Genomic DNA, 13066 nt, shown 5'->3' on the forward strand with positions numbered 1-13066 from the left:
CTGGCAAAACTCTGGATCACTGCTACTCTAACTTCCACAATGTATACAAGGCCCTCCCCCGCCTTCCTTTTGGCAAATCTGACCACGACTCCATTTTGCTGCTCCCTTTCCCTTCCTTTAGGCAAAAACTCAAACAGGATGTACCTGTGTTAAGAACTATTCAACGCTGGTCTGACCAATCAGAATCCACGCTTCAAGATTGTTTTGCTCATGCGGACTGAGACATGTTCCGGGTGGCCTCAGAATAATATCAACGTATACGCTGATTCGGTGAATGAGTTCATAAGGAAGTGTATATGAGATGTTGTACCCACTGTGACTATTAAAACCTACCCTAACCAGAAACCGTGGATAGATGGCGGAATTCGCGCAAAACTGAAAGCACGAACCACCGCATTTAACCATGACTGGGATTAAAGCCGAAAACAAACAGTGTAGTTATTCCCTCCACAGGGTAATCCAGAAACGAAACACCTTTGCCCACTTTGAGGATAATACAGTGCCACTGACGCGGCCCGCTACCAAGGACTGTGGGCTCTGCTTCTCCGTGGCCAACGTGAGTAAAACATTTAAACGTGTTAACCCTCGCAAGGCTGCCGCCCCAGATGGCATGACTAGCCGCGTCCTCAGAGCATGTGCAGACCAGCTGGCTGGTGTGTTTACGGACATATTCAATCTCTCCCTATCCCAGTCTGCTGTCCCCACATGCTTCAAGATGCCCACCATTGTTCCTGTACCCAAGTAGGCAAAGGTAACTGAACTAAATTACTATCGCACCGTAGCACTCACTTCTGCCATTATGAAGTGCTTTGAGAGGCTAGTCAAGGATCATATCACCTCCACCTTACCTGTCACCCTAGACCCACTTCAATTTGCATACCGCCCCAATAGGTCCACTGATGATGCAATTGCCATAACACTGCACACTGCCCTAACCCAATTTGACATGAGGAATACCTATGTAAGAAAGCTGTTCATTGACTATAGCTCAGCATTCAACACCATAGTACCCTCCAAGCTCATCATTAAGCTAGAGGCCCTGGGTCTCGACCCTGCCCTGTGCAATTGGGTCCTGGACTTCCTGACGGGCCGCACCCAGGTGGTGAAGGTAGGAAACAACATCTCCACTTCGCTGATCCTCAACACTGGGGCCCCACAAGGGTGTGTGCTCAGTCCCCTCCTTACTCCCTGCTCACCAATGACTGCGTTGCCATGCACGCCTCCAACTCAATCATCAAGTTTGCAGACGACACAACAGTACTAGGCTTGATTACCAACAATGATGAGACAGCCTACAGGGAGGAGGTGAGGGCACTCAGAGTGTGGTGTTAGCAAAATAACCTCTCACTTAACGTCAACAAAACAAAAGAGGTGATCATGGACTTCAGGAAACAGCAGAGGGAGCACCCCTCCCCCCTATCCACATCGACGGAACAGTAGTGGAGAAGGTTGAACGTTTCAAGTTCCTTGGTGTACACATCACGGAGAAACTGAAGTGGTACACCCACACAGACAGTGTGGTGAGCAAGGCACAACAGTGCCTCTTCATCCTCGGGAGGCTGAAGAAATTTGGCTTGTCACCTTAAACCCTCACAAACTTTTACAGATGCACAATTGAGAGCATCCTGTCGGGCTGCATCACCGCCTGGTACGGCAACTGCACCTCCCACAACCGCAAGGCTCTCCAGAGGGTAGTGCGTATCACCGGGGGGAAACAACCTGCCCTCCAGGACACCTACAGCACCCGATGTCACAGGAAGGCCAAAAAGATAATCAAGGACAATAACCACCCGAGCCACTGGCTGTTCACCCCACTTCCATCCAGAAGGCGAGTTCAGTACAGGTGCATCAAAGCTGGGACCGAGAGACTGAAAAACAGCTTCTATCTCAAGGCCACCAGACTGTTAAACAGCAGTCAATAACACAGAGAGGCTACTGCCTACATACAGATTTGAAATCGTTGGCCACTTTAATAAATGGATCACTAGTCACTTTAATAATGCCACTTTAATGTGGCATGCATTTTGGCCCATTCCTAATGACAAAGCTGGTGTAACTGAGTCAGGATTCTAGGCCTCATTGCTTGCACACGCTTTTTCAGTTCTGCTCACACATTTTCTATAGGATTGAGGTCAGGGCTTTGTGATGGCCACTCCAATAGCTTGATTTTGTTGTCCTTAAGCCATTTTTCCACAACTTTGAAAGGATGCTTGGGGTCATTGTTCATTTGGAAGACCCATTTGCGACCAAGCTTTAACTTCTTGACTGATGTCTTGTGTTGTTTCTTCAATATATCCACATCATTTTCCTGCCTCATGATGCACCAGTCCCTCCTGCAGCAACGCATCCCCACAACATGATGCTGCCACCCCGTGCTTCACAGTTGGGATGGTGTTATTCCGCTTGCAAGCATCCCCACTTTTCCTCCAAACATAACGATGGATGATCATTATGGCCAAACAGTTCTATTTTTGTTTCATCAGACCAGAGGACATTTCTCCAAAAAGTATGATCATTGTCCCCATGTGCAGTTGCAAACCGTAGTCTGGCTTTTTTATGGCGGTTTTGGAGCAGTGGCTTCTTCCTTGCAGAGCAGCTTTTCAGGTTATGTCAATATAGGACTCGTTTTACTGTGGATATAGATACTTTTTTTACCTGTTTCCTCCAGCATCTTCACAAGGTCCTTTGCTGTTGTTCTTCGATTGATTTGCACTTTTTCGCACCAAAGTATGTTCATCTCTAGGAGACAGAACGTGTCTCCTTTCTGAGCGGTATGACAGCTGCGTGGTCCCATGGTGTTTATACTTGCGCACTATTGTTTGTACAGATGAACGTGGTACCTTCAGGCGTTTGGAAATTGCTCCCAAGGATGAAACAGACTTGTGGAGGTCTACAATTTTTTTGATTTTCCCATGATGTCAAGCAAAGAGGCACTGTGTTTGAAGGTAGGCCTTAAAATACATCCACAGGTACACCTCCAACTGACTCAAATGATGTCAATTAGCCTATCAGAAGTTTCTAAAGCCATGAAATCCTTTTCTGGAATTTTCCAAGCTGTTTAAAGGCACAGTCAACTTAGTGTATGTAAACTTCTGACTCACTGGAATTGTGATACAGTGAATTATAAGTGAAATAATATGTAAACAATTGTTGGAAAAATTACTTGTGTCTTGCACAAAGTAGATGTCCTAACCGACTTGCCAAAACTATAGTTTGTTAACAAGAAATGTGTGGAGTGTTTAAAAAACGAGTTTTAATGACTCCAACCTAAGTGTATGTAAACTTCTGACTTCAACTGTAAGTGATGTAAATGTGTAATATCAAGTCAGCATTAGATGATTTAGACAGTGTAAAATGTGTGTAAACTTCTGACTTCAACGGTAGTTATTATTTTTTCATCCCTTTACTTAGATTTGTGTGTATTCTGTAGTTGTTGTAGAATTGTTAGATTACTTTTGAGATATTTCTGCACTGTCGGAACTGGAAGCACAAGCATTTCGCAACACTCACAATAACATCTGCTAACCATGTGTATGTGACAAATAACATTTGATTTGATGATGTTCTACTTCGTATGCTCATTTAACTCAATTCCTGTTTCCCCTTCTCCCTCATACTGGATCTGTCTCTCTTCCCTTTCATACTGCCCACACTATATCAGCACATGCACCACTGTCTGTTTCCTGGCAAAAATCACACCTTTCTGTTGGATGCTGTCTTGTGAAATCAGCTGTGTCCATCTTGAAGCAGGTGAGGACAGTAGACTGGGATAAAGGAGAGATTGAATGTATCCGAAACACTCCAGCCAGCTGGTCTACTCATGCTCTGAGTGCGCGGATAGGGATGCAGCCTTGCGAGGGTTAACTCGCTTAAACGTTTTACTCATGTCGGCCACGGAGAACGAGAGCCCACAGTACTTGGGAGCGGGCCACGTCAGTGACACTGTGTTATCCTCAAAGCGGGAGAAGAAGGTGTTTAGCTTGTCTGGGAGCAAGATGTCGGTGTGGCTGGTTTTCCCTTTGTAATCTTTGATTGTCTGTAGACCATGCCACATACGTCTCGTGTCTGAGCCATTGAATTGCGACTCCACTTTGTCTCTGTACTGACGTTTTGCCTGTTTGATTGCCTTACGGAGGGAATAACTACCCACCACCCAAAGCTCATGTTCCCAGCATGCCTGTAGCATCCCTTTCACAGGATGAGACACCCCATGTCCCTGTAGGTTCAGCCAATCGTTAATTGCCAGCTGCTGTCTCCTAATCTGCAATGGCATCTCCCTCATCTCCACCTGACACTGGGGAGGTCCAAAACGCCCCACTACATATTCTGCGTCCTAGTGCCTGTATGACATCTTTTTAGTGAGGTAGGGACTGCCGAACCATATGCTCAAAGTCTATTACAGATGGAATCAATGCAACATACATGGTCCTCAGTGAGGAATATACAGCCCCCCATTCCATCCCTGTCAGACAGTGCATCACATTTAGCACCTTCTTACACTTTCCCACCACTCTCTCAATGCCCAGGTCAGTCTAATGTCAAAGTACAAACCAAGGAACCTGAAGACCCCCACACTCTCCAGTTCTCTCCTGTACAACCTCAGGCGTACCTCATCTCCCACTTTCCTCCTGGTAAAGAACATTGTCTGAGCTTTCTCTACAGAGAACCTGAATCCCCACATTAATGCCCACCGCTCTACCTCATTAATTTCTTCCTGTACTTCCTGACTATGTATGGTACATATCTTCCCCTCTTCCATAAGGCCCCATCATCTGCAAATAAAGACCTCCCAATATCCAGCAGTACCTGCAGACAGTAAACTGGTGGAAACTGTAACATTATGAATTGATACAATGTATAACTTGTTTTGTTAAAATAGATTACAGATTAGTTTAAATTAACTCCAACAATAGCTTTTAATTATCAAAAATATATCAATCAAACACAAAATATGAGACACACATACACTGTACATAGTACACACATACAATGCCTATACTAATAGCTACCATAAATGAGGGTTTACAAACTGATAGGCAGTGAGTAAGCAATCAAAGATTAGAAAAACAGACAGGAAAATTATCATTCATACCAGAAGGTGGCAGTATAACCCCTCAGTTGTTAGCTTTGACTTGCATCAATTTATTTCATTCAAATTGTCCAGGCATATGCTATAATCTTTGTTTTACAAACATACATTTGAACCAGAAACAATTGTTGTTATATTGGAATCCGTCTACTCATCATACTGATGTCGCAAACAGAAGCGTAATGATTCCTTCTCTCTCACCATCAGCATTGCAATGACTTGACCTGTTCCTTCAGTATCATTTTATTGTGGGGGTCATTTAAACCATTCAGAAGACGGTTAACACACACTAACAAGTTTAGGTTGTTTGTGGTGCTGGGAGTTACTGCCCCAAGATACATTTAAACCACTTCATATCTCCCTGTAAATTTAGAAACATCTTCCAACCCAACGTTGCAAAATGATGATTTCCTCAAAACAACTCCAAAAGAAAATTAAATTGGCTTCATACATGATATCTTGAGTCATCTATATGAGTGTGATATCTGTGTCACTATCAAGTGATATAAGGACATGGTTTACTTTCTTAATAAAGAAGCTGTCCACCCAATCAACATTAGTGAGTTCATGAGAGCAAATGACTGCTTCCTCGGCTGTCTGTCTGCCTGTTGCCCTCCTCATCATTAACCTGGTTAATATCCCATCAGCCTCCAGCTAGACATGTCAGCAGATGTGTATGTGACTGTTAGAGGAGACAGATCACTGTGTATCTTCTACCACGCAAGGAAGGCAAAACTGGGATTTGTGTTTTGGAGTGAGTGGGAAGCAAGGAAAGGCCATTGAGATGATAAATTCAATCTCTCTTCCCTAAGGAGAGAAGGAGCATATGTCAGTGGAGATCTAGTGTTGGGGGCCGGCGGGCTGGACTAGCACGTCATACTCTAACTGGGGATGCCACCTACTACTTATTTTACCTGTGGAACCGCTTGAAAAATGTCGGCAGTCAGACGTCTACAGTGGGTGGTCAAAACACAGCGTGCGCAGACAAACCCTAGATCCACATTCGGTGGGATGTGTGCGAGTACTGTACATTACGAAATACAATTAAGACTATGATATGATGTGCTACACTGTAGCCTATACATGGGTGGGTGTTACCTCATCTGATCATTCAAACTGTTGATTGTTTGTTTATTTATTTACTGTATCTACAAATGACATCATGATGACCCTTTGAGATTTAGCAGATCATTCTGAAGAGACAGCCTAATTAAATGTAAAAGCATTTCCCCAGAGGTGTCAAGCATTTACATAGGTTGAGGGGCCACTGATTATAGCCAAATTCAATATCGCAGAATGAATTCTGTGTAGGAGAATGTATTCCTCCTTCTCCATACTGACATACTGACGGTGTATCTGGGAGCTATGCAAGGCTAATAATAATAATGATAATAACACTATGCAACACATGTTACCATGTATAATATGGTAATATCAATGTGTAATCTACATGTATAAAATATATAATGTATACTTGTGTGTCATATATTTAAGCAATAAGGCCTGAGAAGGTGTGGTATATGGCCAATATACTATGGCTAAGGGCTGTTCTTATGCACGTCACAACGTGCCTGGATACAGCCCATAGCCATGGTATATTGGCCACACCACAAACCCTGAGGTGCCTTATTGCTATTATAAACTGATTACCAAAGTAATTAGAGCAGTAAAAATAAATGTTTCGTCATACCCGCAGTATACAGTATGTATACGTTCTGATATACCACGGGTGTCAGCCAATCAGAATTCAGGGCTCAAACCACCCAGTTTATAAACAGTAATTACAGCTGGGAATCTTTAATCAGAAAACATTTGAAGAGGAGCAATCATAAATCAACCACATGAGACAACAATGTGAGAAGAGGTGTTAGTGTATTAGAACTACACAGCTGTAAGTAATCAAGACCGAGAGGGACAAATACATTCATGCTGTGTGAACAGAACACAAGGACAATACCTAATATACTTCATTAAAAAACATCCTAATCTAATCAATCATCTAACCTCTATTATACAGAGACCTCTTTTGACTGGGTTGTAGGAATGTTTTTCAGACAGTGGGTGCTGAGGATATGGCATTTGTTTGTGACATAGGTCACCTAACATAATGTTCAAGTGAGTTCAAACATCAGACAGTACAGACCAGGGTAGGGGTCTATTCCATTTCAATTCCAGTCAATTCAGGAAATAAGCTGAAATTCCCATTTGAATGCTTTTCAATTAGAAAAATATAGAATTTAAATTTGGTTTACTTTCTGAATTGACTGGAATGTAAATGGAATTGACCCCAACCCTGGTTACAGAGCAGTGGAGAGATAACTGACGAATACAGAGGCAAAACAATAGAACATCAGACATCAGACATGAGGGAGGAGTCAGACAGGTGAGGACACAAAGACATCAGAGAGAACGTCATTGGGTTATTTAAAAGGAGTCCTAAACAGGTGTGTTCTCAGCTGTGTTTTTGAGCGTGAACAGAAAGTTTGAAGTGGGTCTGAACTGAAGTGGCAGATGTGTGGTGGGAGTGAGCAGACCCTGGGTGCAGACCTTACTGAATGACCCATAGTGTGAAATGGGGAAATGTGGCTATTGGCTACCATTTGTTCCTAACATCTACATCTATTAGATGTTGTGTGCGGTAAATGTCCATAAAACTACTTAAACCCCACACTGTCAGTTTACAGGAACCTGGATAGAGCCCCCACTGGTCACAAACCGTCTCGAAGTCCATAACAAAAAGGGAGACAATGTGGAGATAAGGAATAGCAAACATATTTATTAACTGAAGTAACGTAAATACAATTAACAATGGTGTGTTTAGTCAGTAATTGGTAGTGTAAGTGAGTGGTTGCGTGCATAAATGTGATAATGAGGGGCTTTGAACGGTGCCAAAGCTAACAAACAAACAAAACAGGCACAACCAAAATCGAACAGTGTGTCTGCATGGAGAGAGTCTCCTTAATGAATGGGGTAGAGGTATATTTATCCCGGTACACACCTGGGCCCGGGTGTGTCCCATGTTGCTGACGACCCTCCCAGCTCTGCCCGCCAACATCCTAATAAGGAAAACAAGAGCAAAGAGAAAGAATACGGCAGACAGAGTGGGAGGGTCATCACACAGTGTTCTGCCATGGCCAGCAAAGAGCCCGGATCTCAATCCCATTGAGCACGTCTGGGACCTGTTGGATCGGAGGGTGAGGGCTAGGGCCATTCTCCCCAGAAATGTCTGGGAACTTGCAGGTGCCTTCGTGGAAGAGTGGGGTAACATCTCACAGCAAGAACTGGCAAATCTGGTGCAGTCCAGAGATGCACTGCAGTACTTAATGCAGCTGGTGGCCACACCAGATACTGACTGTTACTTTTGATTTTGACCCCCCCTTTGTTCAGGGACACATTATTCCATTTCTGTTAGTCACATGTCCGTGGAACTTGTTCAGTTTATGTCTCAGTTGTTGAATCTTGTTATGTTCATACAAATATTTACACATGTTAAGTTTGCTGAAAATAAACGCAGTTGACAGTGAGAGGATGTTTATTTTTTTGCTGAGTTTACATTGAGTCAGCCTTCATATGTACAGTGTAAGTCCTGTTTGTTTGTGAATGATGTATCTGTTAGCAAAGTTGAATGTATTACATGTCAACGGGCCACACTCTAGTAAATGTTTCATTATTGACGTATGGAGTTTCAGTCAAGTAAGCTACACAGAACAAATAACAGTTTGGAAAAATGTGATACCCTGCCTACAGGAACTGTCATGACTGGCAGAACATATTGGTAAATGTCATTGAAATATAGTGGGCTAATGTTATTGAATCCGTTTCTAATACAATGGATTGTCTCAGGGCAATAAAAATAAAGAAATATATTACAGTGCCATTATTGATTGAGAAGGCCAGAGATCATCCCTTCATGCAAAAAAGCCAGATAATAAAACATGACTTGGATAATAAGAGATTGAATACTTAGAGACTGGACGATACTGAGAGAAATGGTGAATGTGAGTACCATATAGATTTTTTTGAAGACACAGATTTAAACATTAAATCATGAATATACATTATTTATGTAAGGCGCCCACATGTAGTGTTTATGTAAGTAAGTGTTGCTTGCTTCAACTTGATTTTTAGTACACACTTGTTATATTTCCTCACATAAAAAGAAAGTTATTTTCTCTCACTCACGCTGTGAGTACAATCTGTTGATTTCTGAGTTCTGCTATAGCCTGAGGAAAAGTTAAGCTTCTCTTCCCTGGCTGACTAAAGTAATCTGGTATAGGCCCCTATGGAATATCAGTCAATATCCGTGTTAAAGGGGGCAGAAACTGACAGAATTCATATCTATCCACTTGTACTGTTTTGTACATTTTTAATAAACCCTGTTTCCACAACATAATGGGATTTCAATTCTCAAGGACAGAATCAAAACGTTTATTTATTAGTCAGAGCATTATGGTGATAATGTGATGTATTCTATTCTCAAGTACAGAATCTTTGTATTAAAAATAAAAAGTTATTTATCAGTCAGATCAATTTGGAGTTTTCTCTCTGTTTCTTCAATTAAAGCTTCAGGAGACAAACACATGAGAATGTAGTCAATTGGTAGACTAGTCTTCCAGTCAACAAGTAGTAATGAGATGATTACTAGTGAATAATGGGTCTTGTTCATATCTCTCTGTGTTATTAAATACCTTTATTGGTCTTCTGAAGTGCCTGTTGATATCATGCCTGGAATTTCACATTGTGGAATGATTATTACGATGGTATTCTACGTTCCCCTTAGTTTTTGGTCTATGTGTGTAGGCTATGAGGGGACGAGGCATTATTTTTGTCAGTAAAACTAAAGGATTCCAGGTAGGCTAGTTGAGAACAAGTTCTCATTTGCAACTGTGACCTGGCCAAGATAAAGCAAAGAAGTTCGACACATACAACAACACAGAGCTACACATGGAATAAACAAACATTCAGTCAATAAAAGTCTATATACAGTATGTGCAAATGAGGTAGGATAAGGGAGGTAAGGCAATAAAAGGCCATGGTGGCGAAGTAATTACAATATAGCAATTAAACACTGGAATGGTAGATGTGCAGAAGATGAATGTGCAAGTAGAGATACTGGGGTGCAAAGGAACAAGATAAATAAATAAATACAGGATGGGGACGAGGTAGTTGGATGGGCTATTTACAGATGGGCTATGTACAGGTGCAGTGCTCTGTGAGCTGCTCTGACAGCTGGTGCTTAAAGCTAGTGAGGGAGATATGAGTCTCCAGCTTCAGTAATTTTTGTAGTTCGTTCCAGTCATTGGTAGCAGAGAACTGGAAGAAAAGGCGTCCAAAAGAAGAATTGGCTTTGGGGACGACCAGTGAGGTATACCTGCTGGAGCGCGTGCTACTGGTGGATGCTGCTATGGTGACCAGTGAGCTGAGATAAGGCGGGGCTTTACCTAGCAGAGACTTGTAGATGGCCTGGAGCCAGTGGGTTTGGAGACAAGTATGAAGTGAGGGCCAGCCAACGAGGGCGTACAGGTCGCAGTGGTGGGTAGTATGTGGGGCTTTGGTGACAAAATGGATGGCACTGTGATAGACTGCATCCAATTTGTTGAGTAGAGTGTTGGAGGCTATTTTGTAAAAGACACCCCCGAAATCGAGGATCGGTAGGATGGTCAGTTTTAAGAGGGTATGTTTGGCAGCGTTGAGCGAAGGTAGATTTAATTTTGAATTGGAGATGCTTAATGTCTGGAAGGAGAGTTTACAGTCTAACCAGACACCTAGGTATTCGTAGTTGTCCACATACTCTAAGTCAGAACCGTCCAGTATACAGGACATACACTCTACAACCCTGATTAATTGTTCAAGTATGAAAACCTTAACTTTTCCTTTTTGGAACCTTTTAATAATTTAATGTAAGGTAAATGTCAAAGAATTTGAAAATATTTGTTTTTATTGAATATAAATAATTTAATATCAACAATACAACGCAGCACATCCTCAAAACGATAAATACACATCTACATTTGATTCACCCTTCCTTTCAGATCCGGTGACATTGCAAATAGCATTTTGGTCAACTATAAACTGAACAGACATGTTACAATCATGTTAAAGCATATGAGATTTGATTCCATATTGACCAAAACCTTTATAGACATAGACTGGATGACTTCATCTTAAGGAACATTATGGTAGACTGCATCACTTTCTGTTGTTTTGAATGTAGCTCTCTAATATCTTCATCAACAATCCAGTCTCCTATGGGATATTAAGAGAATGCCATTAAATAATGCAGTAGACATGTATTTTCTACTGCACAGTTAAATCTCTTGTCAGACCGGTTGAGGCTCACCTGGTTAAGATAATGCCATTAAACAATGCAATTATGACACAGGATAGACTCATTATAAATTGTACGGATAAATCTATGGTCATATACAGGTTGGTGTTGTTGATAGCTCACCTGGTTTTCGGAGCGGTTCTCTGTGTCATCTCTGAGTTGGGCTTGCAACGCGACCCTCAGCACATCTTGGAAGAGATTTCCCATCCCGTTCTGCTCCGGACTCAAGGCGACCTCGAACGCATCCACAGACTGTCCATCCGGAGACTGGAGCAGAGGGCTATCCATGACACTCTTCTTCCCCATAAAATGACCTTGGAGGTAAGAGAAAGTTATATTTTGGTCATTTGATTCTCAAGTGAAATTAAATATTTCCTAACATGTTGAAAGTCTATATTTTGAAATAGTAAATATAGCTTTATTTGATAGGAGCTAGACTTAATCCATTGTTGTAATTAGGAAAAAAAATATAGAGATTTTATTTTCACAATTGTATGCTGTGTTGTAGATGAGATTGAGAATAGCCTTCGCATGCCTTACCTGTAGCCCAAAGATTCCCTCTTTGATTAACTTTAATTTTCGCAACTTTATTTCCAAGTTCGGTTAAATCAAAACTCACTGAAGTGGTTACAGAAATGTAAGAAAAAAGCACAAGGTAGGTAAAAAAACCAAGTTGGCAAACGTTCAAAAAAAATCCGGACATCTCTACGGAAGAAATGGGCTATAGAACTCTCCTCCTGGACGCACAATGTCCAAATGGCAATAGAAGCGCAGTTATTCGTGACAGACTTTCAAACCCAATCCGATGCTGCATTTATACCATGCTGATCTGGGTGGGCTCTCTTGCGTGACACCGACACGAAGTCAGGGGGATTTTATGCAGAGCAATTCACAAGCATGGTTGTTGACCAAACCCAAACTGTCAGTCATTCTCACAGTTTATATCGGTCACAACGTAATGATTCGTGCGTAATCTTTAACTCTATAAATTATATTTGCTGCGTAAATTACGGGCGATTAGCTCGAACAATAGGTGGCTTTAACATAGCCTATCAGTGTCAACAGCTATGTGGAAACATGTCGATATCAACATGTCAATGATTTCATAATGAATTAGTCCATAGTAAACTCAATTAAGGATACTGCTGGGGGAATATTCCAATATTCTTAGTTTAGAAGACTAATCTATAGATGAATAGGCCTATTTTGGAGAACTCGGCAATGCAACTATTGAAGTGGTTGATCATATTATAGACGGTTTTCTAAATCCGTTAATACAGGACTAGTAAAGGCACTACTTTTTAAAGATTTGTTTTTCTTTTTAAAAAAACAACAACATTTTATTCATATTTTATTTATTCAGATGTTTCTGGGGGTGATGCAGCAGCTCTACTAATGTGTATTATCAACAGATAACTCAGTATTAGACCTTTGAGATAAATGTATATTTTATGAGAAATGATTGGACGTGTAAATTAGGTCCATTATCAGCTCTGCCCACAACAGATCCCTTCAGCTTTCCTTACACCATGGATGCATGGCAGGAAATTCAGGCCAACACATTGGATGCATCACAAATGGAACCCTATAGATCGTGCACTACTTTTGACCAGAGCACTATGGGCTATGTAGGGAATAGGGTGCCATTT

General features: G+C 41.6%; 1 long non-coding RNA gene across 1 annotated transcript; it reads right to left on the reverse strand.

The window, feature by feature from the left end:
• Positions 1–11015: 11015 nt before the first annotated feature.
• Positions 11016–12221, reverse strand: LOC109881530 (uncharacterized). Its single transcript, XR_002253868.2, has 3 exons — positions 11958–12221; positions 11541–11731; positions 11016–11335 (listed from the first exon to the last, which is right to left on the reverse strand). It is a non-coding gene; the product is annotated as an uncharacterized LOC109881530 (long non-coding RNA).
• Positions 12222–13066: the final 845 nt, after the last annotated feature.

The sequence above is a fragment of the Oncorhynchus kisutch genome, linkage group LG8 (assembly GCF_002021735.2).
Source record: "Oncorhynchus kisutch isolate 150728-3 linkage group LG8, Okis_V2, whole genome shotgun sequence".
NCBI classification, from domain to species: domain Eukaryota; kingdom Metazoa; phylum Chordata; class Actinopteri; order Salmoniformes; family Salmonidae; genus Oncorhynchus; species Oncorhynchus kisutch.